This window comes from Fukomys damarensis, unplaced genomic scaffold, assembly GCF_012274545.1.
Source record: "Fukomys damarensis isolate Sample0158 unplaced genomic scaffold, DMR_v1.0_HiC HiC_scaffold_30, whole genome shotgun sequence".
In the NCBI taxonomy this organism is placed as follows: domain Eukaryota; kingdom Metazoa; phylum Chordata; class Mammalia; order Rodentia; family Bathyergidae; genus Fukomys; species Fukomys damarensis.
This window is the reverse complement of record NW_022900942.1, coordinates 18238680-18253870: the sequence shown is the minus strand read 5'-3', so window position 1 is coordinate 18253870 and position 15191 is coordinate 18238680.

Genomic DNA, 15191 nt, shown 5'->3' with positions numbered 1-15191 from the left:
TAAAAATATTTTAATGTATGTTAGAACAACAGATATTTTTAAATGTCTGTAACATATTCAAATGTCAATGTTCCTGACGATGACATTAGATGACCAAACAAAAATATTTTGTGCACAAATCCCATTTTCTTTAATTTCCAAATACTTTTTATTAATAAATACTGTTAGCAATTATGAAATCTAAGTTCACAAAATTAATATTAAATTACATCCACATCTCAAATTCAGACTCACTTTAAATGGGCTTTATTAATTTCTTAACATAAAGTTCAAAATAAACCATGAAATTGCTTTGATTTTTTAATAATAGCATGTCATTTTTCAGTGATTTTTTTTGAAATGACAGTAAATTCATTATTCAAATCACTTTTGAATGAAAGTAAAACTACAAAATCTTATCTTCTTTTCAAACTTTTACAATAGCATTTACTTTTAAAATGTATATGTAAACTCAAATCTTATTGCAGAGAAGACTGCAGTTTCTATAAGGAAATCAAAGATGTTGATGATTATTTGGAAAACAGCCAGAAGAAAGCAATTCCTAAATTGAATATTGGGTGATATTTTCACAGCTCTTAAAAGCGTTTAAAATCTAGATAATTCATTGACCTTATAAATTTTACAGATGTCACCTAAATTATTTGTTAGCAAGTTCAAGTTTGTTCTTAAGAATATCAGAACCCATATGCTTCAAACATACTTAAAGAGTTTCAGTTTCATCAAAAATAATTTTTAAATTTATAGTTGAATATTAACTGAATTTATTTAAGGACAAATCATTGTTTTTAGTAAAGAGTAGAGTACAATAATACTTTCAATTTTCTAGAAATTATGGTATCAAAAAGTTGAATTTTTGAGCATTAATTATGTTTCCAATAGTCATAATTGTATGATTTACTCAACTAACAAAATCTCTCATCTTCAAGTTCTCCATCTCTATATCAGTTGAATCTTATAACTAATGTCCAGAAACATTGCCTTTCAGCATTATATATAAGTTTGGGAGAGAGGTTGGCATTATTTCTCATTATTTTGCTTCAAAAAAGCAAAAACTAGGACATAGATGCCAGTACTTATTGCAAAATAAACAATTTGTCACTTGCTATTTTCTGCTTTCAGGCCTCATTTGAAGACCTGACCCAAACGTTACATGACAAATTTAACTCAATGTCATTTTTTTTTTTTTTGAGATTTCAGTGCAAGTCTAGTAAATTCTTTTTTTGTTTTTCAGCTTTAAGGTCTAGTAAATTCTTAAATAGTAAGTTGATTGTTGGTACTGTAACTTTTAACAGTCACGTCAGCTTGATAAAGATATAAATAAGTTTAATAAAAATAGAAAAATAATAATAGGAAACATTTATAGAACATACACTGCTTTTAGAATTGACATATAAGTAGTATTTTTTATTTTATATGCTTTCATACTACACAAGTAATGATAGTCGACAGAATCTCCAGATAAGTTTTTCCTATTTTATTTTATTTTATTTTATTTATTTATTTATTTATTTTTTTTGTACCAAGGATTGAACTCAGGACTTTTGCTTTTCTGAGGCAGGCGGTAGAACTACTGAGCTAAGTCACTGGCTCTTTTACTATTTTATATGTCAAAGTATTTTTATGCCCTACAAATTTCTAGCATTATTAGACACCAATTGTGTATTAAATATGCATAGGAAAGTTTAACTATCTAGAGGAGCCTTGATTCCACTTATTTATTTAATGGTTCTATTAGTCTGGAAAATTCTGCAATTGCAAACAATCCAATTCTATTTAAAACATCGAGCATATAATATATGGCAAAAATCAAGTTCACCTAGTGAAATAAATGGCTCATGTATCAGGTGTCTTACTATCTGATTATAGAGATGAATTCATATACAGAAAAAATTGAGGAAAGTGCAAGTAACACGTGGGAAGCTAAAGCATAGAGAGACTGGTAGGGTGAAACAGAGAAGAGGATGAGTATGGGAGAATGAATGCCCTGTGTGCAAAGAGAGACAGCGTGAGAAGATCACACGTGAATGGAGGACAGCTTGAATAACGTCCAAGGGAGCAAATGACATGACGTGAAGTAGTCCATGAGGATGTGGTGGACACAGGCACAGTCGCCGTGCATTGTATAAAAATGAGAGAAAAGGTTCCAGCAAATAGTTTAATACATAATTGGCAATTTTAATGTTTAAGTTTGGTTTGAATGCTTCAAGTTATATCAGAATTATCACATTTAAAAATTAAATTTATATTACATTTAATGCTAATATAATATTAAAGCAGAAAAGTTAACATTTTATTTTCTCAGCCCAGTGTTAATCTGTTTACTAACACTTAAGATCGAGAAAGTATTGACTTATTGTTTTAATTTAACTTTTAGTAGATATAATCACCCCATTGATTATAAGTTTTTTCCACTGATCCTTTCTTTCTGTATGGTAAATGATTATAAAAGTCTTCAAGAGTTTTGTTTGTGTGAATATCACACTTTAGATGCATAAAAGTCAGTGTTAACTTTTACTCTTCTTCCCTTTGTGTTAAAAAATGATATTCAGTGTAAAGAATGTACTTTAATATGTATGGCAGAGTTAAAAAATAGTGGAGATTCCAAGGAACCCAGAAAAAAGAAGGAACTAAATCTAAGTCATTAAAATTTCTGTCATACGGGAAACATGAGTGGCCATCATGATTATGCAAGAGGTGTGAGTTTAACACACATGCTAAGGTAGGACACAGGATATGAAGGCAAAACAGTGAAACTATTTTGGAAATGAGACCAATGAACAAAAGCCAAACACTTAAAGGGCTGTATCTTCAATGGGAAGAAAGGAGCTAAAAGTGTAGGGAAGGTGGGGCGGGTAGGGGAAGGATAAAAAGGGAAAAGAAAAAAATGTGAGATAATGAAAAGATGGAAATAAAGTGGTTGTAGATGGGGAGGGGAGGAGGGGGTGAAGGGAGGGCAGGGGTAAGGGGAAAAATGAGAGCCAAGACTTGTCATGTAAAGGTTCAGGATCCCAACAATGAATGTAACTGTACTGTATCCCTAAACTGTACCAATAAACTCAATTAAATCTGAAAAAAAAAAAGAGCTGTATCTTCAGTTAGATGGAGAACTGAAAATAGTGGAATAAAAATTTCCAACTGTTAGTAGGAGAAAGCAAGGAAGACCTACTTGGCCTGATCTCTGTTCTGGGTTAAATTGTCTTCTCTCAAAACTCTCTCTATATATGTAGAATTATATATTTTTTGAAATTCTAATCTCTGGTATCTCAGAAAGTTATGTTATTCAAAAAATAATTTTTAAAATTCAATTATTAGTGTGACATTAGTCTACTGCCTTTTATTTTTATTTTTTCTATTACGTTTATTGGTACATTTTAGGTGTACAGTACAGTTACATTCATCATTGAGATCTTGTACATTTACATGTTGTATTTTGGTTCTTATTTTTTCCTCATTCCCCTGCCCTCCCTTATCCCCTCCCTTCCCTATTTACAGAGACTTTGCTTCCATTTTTTTCTTTTTTCATATTTTTTTCTTTTCCCACTTTTCTTTCTCCTACTTTCCCCACTTCCCTGACTCTTTTAGAACTTTTCTTCCTATCTCACACTATCAATTATACCATTTGAACCTTATTTGCATTTTTACTTTTTCACACCAGAGAAATTTTTCAGTATTTACACATGTCCTATTTTTTTCACTGAAGAGTATGGCCTCAATGTGCTTTCCCTTAGCTATAAATGCCTCTAGTTTCTCTTTTTTATGGCTGAATAGTAGTCTATTTTATAGAAAAACCACATCTTCTTTATCCAGTCTCCAGTTTGGGAGAAATCAGGCTGTTTCCAAGTTTTATCTTTTATAAACTGTGCTGCTATAATCATGGGTATACATATACTAAAGTGATGTGATTATTTTTATTATCTTGAAAAATACCCAGCAGAGGGATAGCTGGGTCAAATGGGACCTCTAATCCTAATTTTTAGAGATATCTCCATGTTGATTTCCCCAGTGGGTGAACCAGACTGAACTCCCACCTATAACAGAGAAAGGTTCCTTTTTCTCCACAAGCCTGGCAACATTTATTATTGGTTACTTGTTAATAGCAGCCATTCTTTCTGGGGTGGGATGGATCTCAGTGTTGTTTCCATCTACATCTCTCGTATGACCATTGTTACTTTGATTCCAAAACCAGGGAAAGGCCCACTTTTAGGCCAATCTCCCTAATGCACACAGATGCAAAAATCCTCAATAAAATAATAATAGAAGATAATACACCCTGACCGAGTTGGATTTACCCCAGGGATACAAGGACAGTTCAACATACTTAAATCATTAAATGTAATGTACTATATTAACAGAGTTAAGGACAAAAACTATATGGTCATCTCAATAGATGCAGAAAAAGCATTCAACAAAAACTCAAAACTCTTTCATGATAAAAACCCTAAAGAAAATTGGAATAGATGGTCTTTATCTCAACTTGATAAAGGCTATATATATGAAGAACCAACAGCCAACACCATTTTAAGTGGTAAAAAGCTGAAAAGCTTCTTGCTAAAATCAGGAAGGAGACAAGGATGTCCACTCTCACCACTCCTGTTCAATATAGTTCTGGAAACATTAGCCACAGCAACTAGACAAGAGAAAGAAATTGAAGCAATAAAGATAGGAAAGGAAGAAGTGAAACTGTCATTATTTGCTGATGATGTGATACTCTACATAAAAGACTCAAAAAACTCTACCAAAAAGACTTCTAGACTTGATTGACAGATTCAGTAGAGTAGTTGGATGCAAGATCAACACTCAAAAATCATTAACCTTCATGTACACAAATAACAGACTTACAGAGAGAGAAATTAGGGAAACAATTCCTCTCCTAATTCCTTTCACCACCCCCCCAAAATGAAATATTTAGGAATCAATGTAACAAAGGAAGAAAAATGCCTCTATACTGAAAACTACAGCACTCTGAAAAAAAGAAATCAAAGAGGATATAAGAAAATGGAAAGACATCCCTAGTTCTTGGGTAGCAAGAACCAACATAGTGAAAATGGCTATACTTCCAAAAGTGCTATACAGATTCAACGTATTTCCCAGTGAAATCCCAAAAGCATATTTCACAGAATTAGAGAAAAGAATCCAAAAATTGACTTGAAAACAGAAGAGATCTGGAATAGCAAAGGCAATTCTAAGCAACAGAGACATGACACATAGTATCACAATCCCCAACTTGAAACTACGCTACAAAGCTACTGTGGTAAAAATAGCATGACAGTGGCAAAGAAACAAACCTAAGGATCAGAGGAATATATTAGAAGATGCAGAAACAACTCTATACATACTCAGCTACCTCATCTTTGACAAAGGAGCCAACTATACTCACTGAAGGAAAGATAGCCCTTCAGAAAATGGTGCTGCCTTTTGCTTTTAAGGAGGAGAAATTTGGACACCTATATACCTGTGTAAAGACAATGTCATGGTTACAAGAAGATGGAGATAAGCCTGAAACATATCCTTTTGCCACAGTGTTAGCACCTTGATTCTAGTACTTAGTCTTCAGAATTATGAGAACATACTTTCTTGTTGTTTAATATAGTAAGTTTGTGGCACTTTTTTTGTACCTCTTGTAAACTCATAAAAACTCTAGGAGAGGAAAATATCCCTTCTTAGTATATGTAATCAAGGGCTCAAACTATATGAAAATTTGCTTTTTGATTTTCCTCTGCTTATGGTTTTGAATATTTATAAGTAAATATAAAATACTAGTATACTATTATGATACTCTTTGAATAAAATGGAAACTTATAGCAGCCCATAGTTTATGATACCTCATCTATGAAGATTTATCATCTGTGAACTCATAATCCCAAACTATAAAACCTAAAAGAATCAATCTACCATGAGCAAAGAGGAAGAACCATAAATAACCATAAATTAAATCTGCAAGGATTTATTCTATCAATATAAAAATAAATTTTAAATAATTAAAAATAAATTCAAGGACTGAAAGGAAGTACATATAGCATCAGAAGTCATTTTTAGAAATAAAAATTATTTCTCTAAATAAAAAGAACAAAAAGGACAGACTAAACTGTGTTGGACTAACTAATGGTCACCTTGTAATGCTCAGCTGAACTGAATCAGCCTGGTCTTGGCGTTGAGGACCCACCTGATTGTTGTCAACAGCCATAAAAAAACAACTGGAGGGGAAGATCTGGGCTTATTCACTTCCTGGGAGAAGCTTGCTGAGGATAATTTTTCCTGATGAAAGCTAGGCTGTTCTGAGGATCTTAGAATCTCACTGTCACTGCTCCCCTCCACCCCAGGGGAGCTGTGATCTTCACTGTGACCATCACTTTCTCAGATTGGTGGTACAAATGCTTCATCTGACTGGCATAGGTTTTCTGGTTTACTCCTTTGGCCTTTGCACCTTCCAGGTGCAGATCCTCAATACAGACAAGTATGAGATATTACTGTGGGTTCTCAGCCACCAGATAGAATCATGGAGGACACTGTCTTGGACTCTAAGCCTTTAGCTGGACTCATATGGGACATTTCTGGAATCCAGGCCCTCAGCTGGTTTCTTTGGGCCCCTAGTGTGTGGTTAATCTCTTGCACGACTTTTCATTTGATTCTTTGGGTAATTATCATAAAATAATCCTATAAACTATGTGTCCTGTAGTAAATGTATTCCCTTGCCTAAACCCTGAATACAACACTAAATTTTGCATAAAACTTCAAGTTGCATGCCATGGAGGGACTAATAATAAACCAACATTCACCATCTGTATTAGTTTTTGGCCCTGCAAATATGGCTCCTCTTGATCTAAAAAATTATAGCACAAACTAAGTTTTGCATCTCTATCACTTCCAGCATGCAATTAGATAAAGTATTAGGTAAAGTGCCTTAGACACTTTAATTAAAAAAGTAGGAAAAGAAAAAAAATATGGCAATCACTATCTCCATAGCAGTGCTTAAATTCTATAGAGTAAAAATTGGCAATTGTCCATCTGTGGGAATAAGGGATATTACTTAATTAGATGCAATCTGACTGATGTTCCCCATCGCTGAAGCGCACAAGATCTGATATCTACTACTGAAAGGAAGAAAGACTTATGTTGGCTCATGTTGTTGTCCATCTTTGGCCGGCAGCAAAGAAGACACAGTAAGGCAAAGGGGCATGTCAGAGTTAAAGCTGCTGAGCTCTTGGCATTTAGGAGGCAGAGAGTTAAGGGGAGAACTAGACAGAGAGAGACACAGCACTCGAAGTAAAGTCTCTGAACAGCAAGGCAGCCACAGTGGCCCCATGATTCAATTACCTTCCAAAATCTCTAAGAACACATGAGGCTCTTGGGGGACATTACATATAAACTGTAGTAGCTACTGTTCCTGCATTGAAAAGTAGAAGCAGGATACAGCAACAAAGATCAGCCACAATACAATTTAATATTAAATTGTTTCAATATAGAAAATAAGCAGGCTTTTATTTGCAATTGAGTAGCTTTTCAAACTTGTCTTAGGCTTTTACAAATTTAGAGCTTGAGAGCATTTTTGAATGTAATAAATCTCAGTTACTTCTGGTGGAATTTGGTGGACCCTTTTGCTTACAAATCTTAAGATTATATGCATCACAATGTCTAATTGGGGAAGATAAAGTACATGTTTTTTTCCTTTCCACCCTGCTATGTATAGTTGGAAACCCTGGACATAATCTGCAAAATAAACATAAAACTTTAAAAGATAGAAAGTAAACTGGCTAGGAATCTTAGGCCTGAAGGAGTGGCTGGAGGGTGAATTTCCTAGGTATTATTTTAATATTAAATAATCCGAATTTGCAGAAAAAGAAGTTAACCCTGAAATGTCAGAAGATTTACACTCAGCAACCCACTAAAAATGCTGTATCTCTACTCAAAGAACCAGTAACAAGGCAATCTATTGAGACTTTGAACTGTAAAAAAATAAACACTACAACCCAGCATCCTCTAAAGATACAGAGTGTGACAGCAGTATTCCCCACATAAGCAAAGGGCAAGGGACTCAAATGTTTCTACTGTTCAGATGGTAACCAGCTGTGTGAAAAACTAATTATTGGTTGACTTCAGAAAAGATCTAACTGGAAGCCAAGATATTTATTTTCAACTTTCCTACACCTCACAGTTCAGAGACCAAGTGAGGACGTAGGATTTTCACCTGCACCATAGCCTGGAAGGACTCAGAAGAGGCCACATGGAGACTGGCAACTCTCATGACCTCCACGAGCATCCTGACACTTCACCACACGGAAGGGGAGGCCAGGCTGAGGGCAGTAAGGACACACATCTTCCCTTGCCAGCCAGGATTTGTGAAGTTTTAAAGGACAGCTGAAAAACATTTTCCCAACTGTTGTCACTCTCCAGTAACAAGTCTTCCACTCAGCATTAACGAAGTGAAGTGGGGAACCTGGGCTTCATCCCTCACCCCATGGTAACAAAGCAGCAGTCCCGTGTCCCTCCCCACCAAGTAGCTCAGTTTTCAGTCAGAAATATCTGAGTACAACAGACACAAAAATAATGACAGAGTGAATGACAACAGGTGATCAGTGGAAAGAGACCAACTGGCTTTTTCAATGGACACTAACACTGAGGTGAGTGGGATATTACAAGTATTTGACAGCACTTCAAGGCAGCCAGAGAAAAAACTCCTTCAATGAGCAATTACAAAACCTCAGGGACAAAATAAAGGGATGTTGAAGCTGACTGATTAGAGACTTTCAATAAAGGAAACAAAGACATAAAGAACAACCAATATAATTTTAGTATCAAAATAAAAAATATTCAGGGGATTCTTTGCTCAAAATTAGGGGTTTTCGTGTAACATCATTTGAATCTACAAGTTAACTAAATTAAAAACCAAATCTCATTTTCTACTCCATTTTTTGTCACTTTAACTTTTCTGCTTAACATCACTCTCTCCTCTCTCTCTCTCTATATATATGTGTGTGTGTGTGTGTGTGTGTGTGTGTGTGTGTGTGTGTGTGTACTATGTATGTATAAATGTGTGTGTGTGTATATATATATATATATATATAGAGAGAGAGAGAGAGAGAGAGAGAGGGAGAGAGGGACTGCTTCAAAATGTTTTTAAAATAAGTTTCTAGTATGATAGATCTTTGTTAAAGAAAATCTTAATCTCTGAAGCTTGATAAATTATTACAAAGGATGATATAGGTTTTGAACTAAAACAATACCAGAATTTAAATTAAATACAGTATTATCTCTTCTCTCTTTTCTAACTCAAGGTACTATTTTTTATAGTTTTGAAATATATTTATTGAAAGCAAAAGCATTAACTATTTGTATAAATGAAATCAATATAAATACTTGCGAAAATCATAGTATGTAGCAATCACTTTTTAAGTTTTATGGTTGACCACCATAAATTTTCTCCATTAAATTGTTGATGGACATTTATGTAGCTGCAAATTTTTAGAAATTGAGTGATATCGGTATGATAGAACTCTATATCTTTCTGTATAGAACTTATTGAGCATATGACAACAAGTAGAAATTCTTGGTCTTGAAATATCTTTAATAGACAGCACAATAATTTTTCCAAACAATTGATTTAACACATCCAAAAGCTACAACCTTGCTTAGCTACATGCCATAAGATGCTTAACAATATGTCTTTTAAAGTTTAACAATTTACTGTATTGCATAGTAATATTTTCAATTTGCACCTCCTTATGGATATTCAAAGCTAAGTACACATTGAAAAACTTTTTAAAAATTATCTTCTTGTTTGGACTTCTGTCATATTCCTTTGACATGTTAAAAGTAAATATACACCATTTTTATTTGACTGACAGAAATTCATCGTGAGTTTTAGGTGTAAGCCATTAATTTGTATATAATTTGCTTTTTCAGTCTGTTAATATCACTTTTTTCCATCAAGTGTATTGGTACATTTTAGTTATATAATGCAGTTACATTCATCAAGGAGACCTTGAACCCTTACATGATGTATCTTGGTTCTTATTTTTTCCTCATTTTCCTGCTCTCCCTTCCACACTTCAACACCTCCCTATTTACAGACACAATGTTTCCATTTTTTCCCTTTTTTCCTCACTTTTTAAAGAATGGATGATATTAATATTAGAGTAATATATTTTTCTTTTTATGAATGTTATTTGATATTCTCTTTAAGAATTCTTTCTGTGGGCTGGGGATTTATCTCAGTGGTGCCACTGCCTGTCTCACAAGAGCAAGGTCCTGAGTTCAATCCCCAGTACAAAAAACAAAAACAACAAAAAAGAATTCTTTCTATACTCTTAAATTCATGAAGATACTTTACTGTTTGATTGTAAGATGTATGAATCCACCTTACACTCTTAAACTATAATAAACTATCTACGATTGATTTTTAAAAGTTATTAACATGTTCCTATTACATAGCAATTATATTCTGTTTAAGCTTAATGCATGTATTTATGTACCTATCACATCTTAATCATTTCTACTCCCCATTCCCCTCCCCAGACCCTCTCTCTCCCTCCTTCTCAGATCTTTTTCTCATTGCTATAGCATCTACCTCGATATTTCTAAACATGCTAGTTTATTTTGTTCATTAAATAGCTTAGTTTTATCATTTTTTGTGGCTAAGCAGTAATCTGTTGTGAATATCATATTTTCTTTAGCCACTCATCTATTGATAGTCATGTGTGAGAGGCGTCCATGATTTCGTGTGAGCTGTGCTGGCTATAAACATGAGAAAAAATACATCACTGCAATATGACTTGTTTAGCTCTCTTGAGAAGATACTCAGCAGAGGTGACGCTGGGTAAAATGGGATTTTTATTTTTATTTTTAAGGAATCTTTATATTGATTTCCATATTGATTTTATTATTTTACATTGCGACCAACAATGCAATTTATTCCTTTTTCTCCACAAGCTGGCCAACATTTGTTCTTATGAGCCCTTTAAAATAGACATTCTTAATAGAGTAAGGTGGAGTCTCAGTGTTATAATTTGAATATTTTTGAACACTTTTGATGTATTTATTTGATTGTATTTCTCCTTCTGAAAAAATGTCATTTTTATTAGGTCTTTTATTTTGGGGGAGTCTATGTCTTTTGAATTTTTCATATATTCTAGATACAAGTCCTCTAAAGAGCAGCCAGTTCCCATTCTGGAGGTTGTATCTTCACTTTCTTGTTTGTTTACTGTCAGAAACTTTTTAACTTGATACAAAAAAATTTTTTTTTTTAATTCTTGGCATTACTTCTTGTGCAGTTGCAGGTCTGTTCTTGAAGGCTTTGCCTATGCTTATGTCTTCAATAGTTTTTACCATTTTTTTTCCCATAAGATTTAGTGTATCTGTTTTCATGTCTAGAACTTAATCCAATTTGATTTTAGTACAGAGTGAGAGATATGGAACAAGTTTCATTCCTGACCATTAGATAACAAGCTTCCCATCAGCAATTTTCTTCAGTGTATATTATTGGCCCTTTGTCAATAACCAAATGGATGAAGGTTCTTGGAATTGTTTCTAATCTCTCTATTGTATTACTAGCCAAAATACCCATTTTTTAAAAAAAATGCTAACACTATGCTATTTTTCTTACAGCTTAATAGCATAACTTGAAGTCTGGAATTGTTACGCCTACTGTCTTGCTCTTGTTGTATAGGGTTGCTTTTGTATTTTGGATCTTTTCTGGTTCCACGTAAATTTTAGAGATATGTTTTCTAGCTCTGATGGTATTTTGTTTGGAATTGCATTAAAACTATATATTTATTTTTGGTAATATGGCTATTTTGATGACATTAGTTATGCCTATCCAAGAACAGAGAATGTCTTTCTTCTCTAACGTCTTCTTTAATCTCATTTTTAGAACAATACAGATTTTCTTATAGAGGTTTTTCATTTTCTTGGTTGGGCTAATTCTTAGGTATTTAATTTTTAATAACTATTGTAAATCAGATTAATTTTTTACAATTATTTATTTTTTTGTGTTATAAAAGAAGGAAACAATTTCGTTTTTATTCCCCCAGTGCAGGTCGAATTCTTTCATCAACTTCCTGTGCACTTGCATGCCTAAATTTGACTAGAAACTTTGTTTCTGTATTGTGGGTCAGTAGGGGACACATAAGAAAACAGCAATATTTTAGCACAGGTCCCCAAATAAGAAGAAATATGATGCTGTTCTAAAGACAATTTAAAAATTCAAAGGAGCAACCAGTGTTTGACAACATGATACAGCAAGCACAAATATATGGTATGAAAGCCATTGTAATAGCTGGGATTTTCAGAACTGACTGCACGTGCATGCACACAAGCAACCCTGTATGTGTGTGTGGCACTGTTGCTGAATGGTAAGGAGAAACTGTCAAAAAGAAAATTCAAGTTGTTTTTACTTGTAGGATACAGATAAATATAATACATATAGCAAACCATTACTTATATTTTAAAAAATAATTTATTTCTTTTATTTTTTTATTTTTCTTTCTAATCTGTTATACTTTGAACAATATATTGAAGTGAGTGCCCAAACCTTATAGTTTATTACTTTTGTGTGATACATTCTATATGATTTTTACTTTATACAAGTTTATGCTAGGTTTAAGTACACTTAAGATTGTATTTTTTATATATTCTTGGAAATTGCAGTTTTCAATAAATTCCTCTGTTTTTGCTTGAGGTCTTGAATTCAGTTCTGAAAAAATTATTTTAATTCAACTATATCCATCATACAATTTTTCTAATATATCTTTGTCTATCCTGTCTTTTCACGTTTATGCAAAATGTTTTAATTTGAACTTTCATTTAAAGTAAATGATTGGCTCTTTGTTATTATTCAGTTTCAATCTTAGAATATTCTCTTTTGAAATGGAAATAGGATTCATCCACTTTGATGATAAATAGTATTACACTAGAACTTTTCAGTCACTTTCTGATTTTCATTACTAATATGCTTTCTTGCTTTTAATTCATTTTCCCTAATTTAATTGAATTCTATTTTATTTATGCTATTTATATTTACCTTGAAGATTAAATTTAGAAAATAATTTTGTTTACATTTTAAAAATGATTACCAATATTAAACTTGCTTAATTTCAACTTTAAGGGTCATATGCAAGCTTATTTACAAATATGTATATATCATTTGCATATGTGCTCATTATATTTGCAGCCAAAAAAAAGTTGGAGAGTATGTCTGTGTGTTTGTGCTCACATCAATTTAGGAGATGAAAGAGAAATGTTATGAGACTGGAAAAAAAATTGAGATTGATCATGTCGGTGATACATACATGGTTCAAGACACTTGTGTTAAATGTTTCATTAATTTTTTTCCCACATTGTCTCTTAGTTCTGCTGATGGTTTGTTTTGAAGTACAGAAGCTTTTTAATAAGATGAGATCCCAGTTGTTGATTCTATCTGCTAGTTCCCATGCTACTGAGGATTTGTTCATAAGGTCTTTTCTTATGCCACTGTCTTCAAGGGTTCTGCCTAAATTACTTTCCAGCAAGTTTAATGCTTCTGTTTTAATATTTAGATATTTCATCCATTTGGATTTTAATTTAGTGCATGGTGAAAGATAAGGGTCTAGTTTTAATCTGTGGCAGATTGAAATCCAGTTTTTCTAACACAATTTATTAAAGAGGCTATCTTTCCTCCACTGAGGATGGTCAGCTCCTTTGTCAAAGATGAGGTAGCTGAGTACATCTGGGTTTGATTTTGTGTCTTCCAGTCTGTTCCACTGATCCTCAGGCCTGTTTCTTTGCCAGTACCATGCTGTTTTTATCACAGTGGCTTTGTAGTCTAGTATCAAATTGGGTATTGTCATACCTGGTGCCATGTGTCTGTTGCCTAAAATGGCTTATCAAGAATATATAAAGAACTCAAAACAATCAGTCCCCCCCCACTATAAAGACCCGATTCAAAAATGGGCATCTGAAATGAACAGACATTTCTCAGACAAAGAAATAAAAGCAGCAAGTAAATATATGAAAAAATGTTCCACATCACTGATCATTCGAGAGATGCAGATGAAAACAACACTGAGATTCCACCTCACCCTACAAAGAATGACTGCTATCAAGAAATCACACAATAACAAATGTTGGCGTGGTTGTGGGGAGAAAGGAAGCCTTCTCCATTGTTGGTGGGCGTGCAGACTGGTGCAACCTATGGAAATCAATATGGAGATACCTCAAAGAGCTTGGACTGGAGGTTCCATTTGACCCGGCCATCCCTCTGCTGAGTATCTTTCCAAAAGAACTAAAAGAATCATATCACAGAGAAGTATGCACACCCATGTTTATAGTGGCACAGTTTGTAATAGCTAAAACTTGGAAAAAGTCTATTTGCCCATCAATTGGAAACTGGATAAAGAAGATGTGCCCTTTCTATAAAATGGAATATTACTCAGCCACAAAGAATGAGAAAATAGATTCATTCATAGGAAAATGGATACATATTGAAGATATACTCCTAAGTGAAATAAATAAGACACACATGTGTAAATACCAAATAGTTTCTCCTGATGTGAATAATCTGTAATAATGCAGAAGATCCTAATAAGATTGCTGACATTGAGAAATGGGAAGAAAAGAGCTAAAGGTATAGGAAAGGTGGGACGGGTAGGGGAAGGGTAAAAAGGGAAAAGAAAAAAATGTGAGATAATGAAAAGATGGAAATAAAGTGTTTGTAAATGGGGAGGGGAAGAGGGGGTTGAAGGGAGGGCAGGGACAAGGGGAAAAAATGAGAATCAAGACTTGTCATGTAGAGGTACATGATCCCAAAAATGATTGTAACTGTACTATATACCTAAAATGTACCAATAAACTCAATTAAAGCTGAAAAAATGTTTTATTAATGGAGAAGGTGAGGATGCCATTAATTTATAGTGACTTTGACCACCAAAACCTATTTATCCCTAGGAATATGTGTGACTGATACCAATGGTTAATAGAGTAAAAAGTTACCTATATGTAGATTTGGTAAGTAATATAAAATCTTGATTCATTGTTTTTCCAAAGCAAATTTGTAGCAAACATCTTTAAGTTTGTAATGGTACTGTTTTATTTTTAGAGTATACGTAACCTAATTAAACTTCTCTTAATAATAATTATATTTAAATCTCTTAAGTATAATAAGCAGTGGATTATGAACAATGAATAAAACTACATTAATATTTTAAACAAAGTTAAGTCAG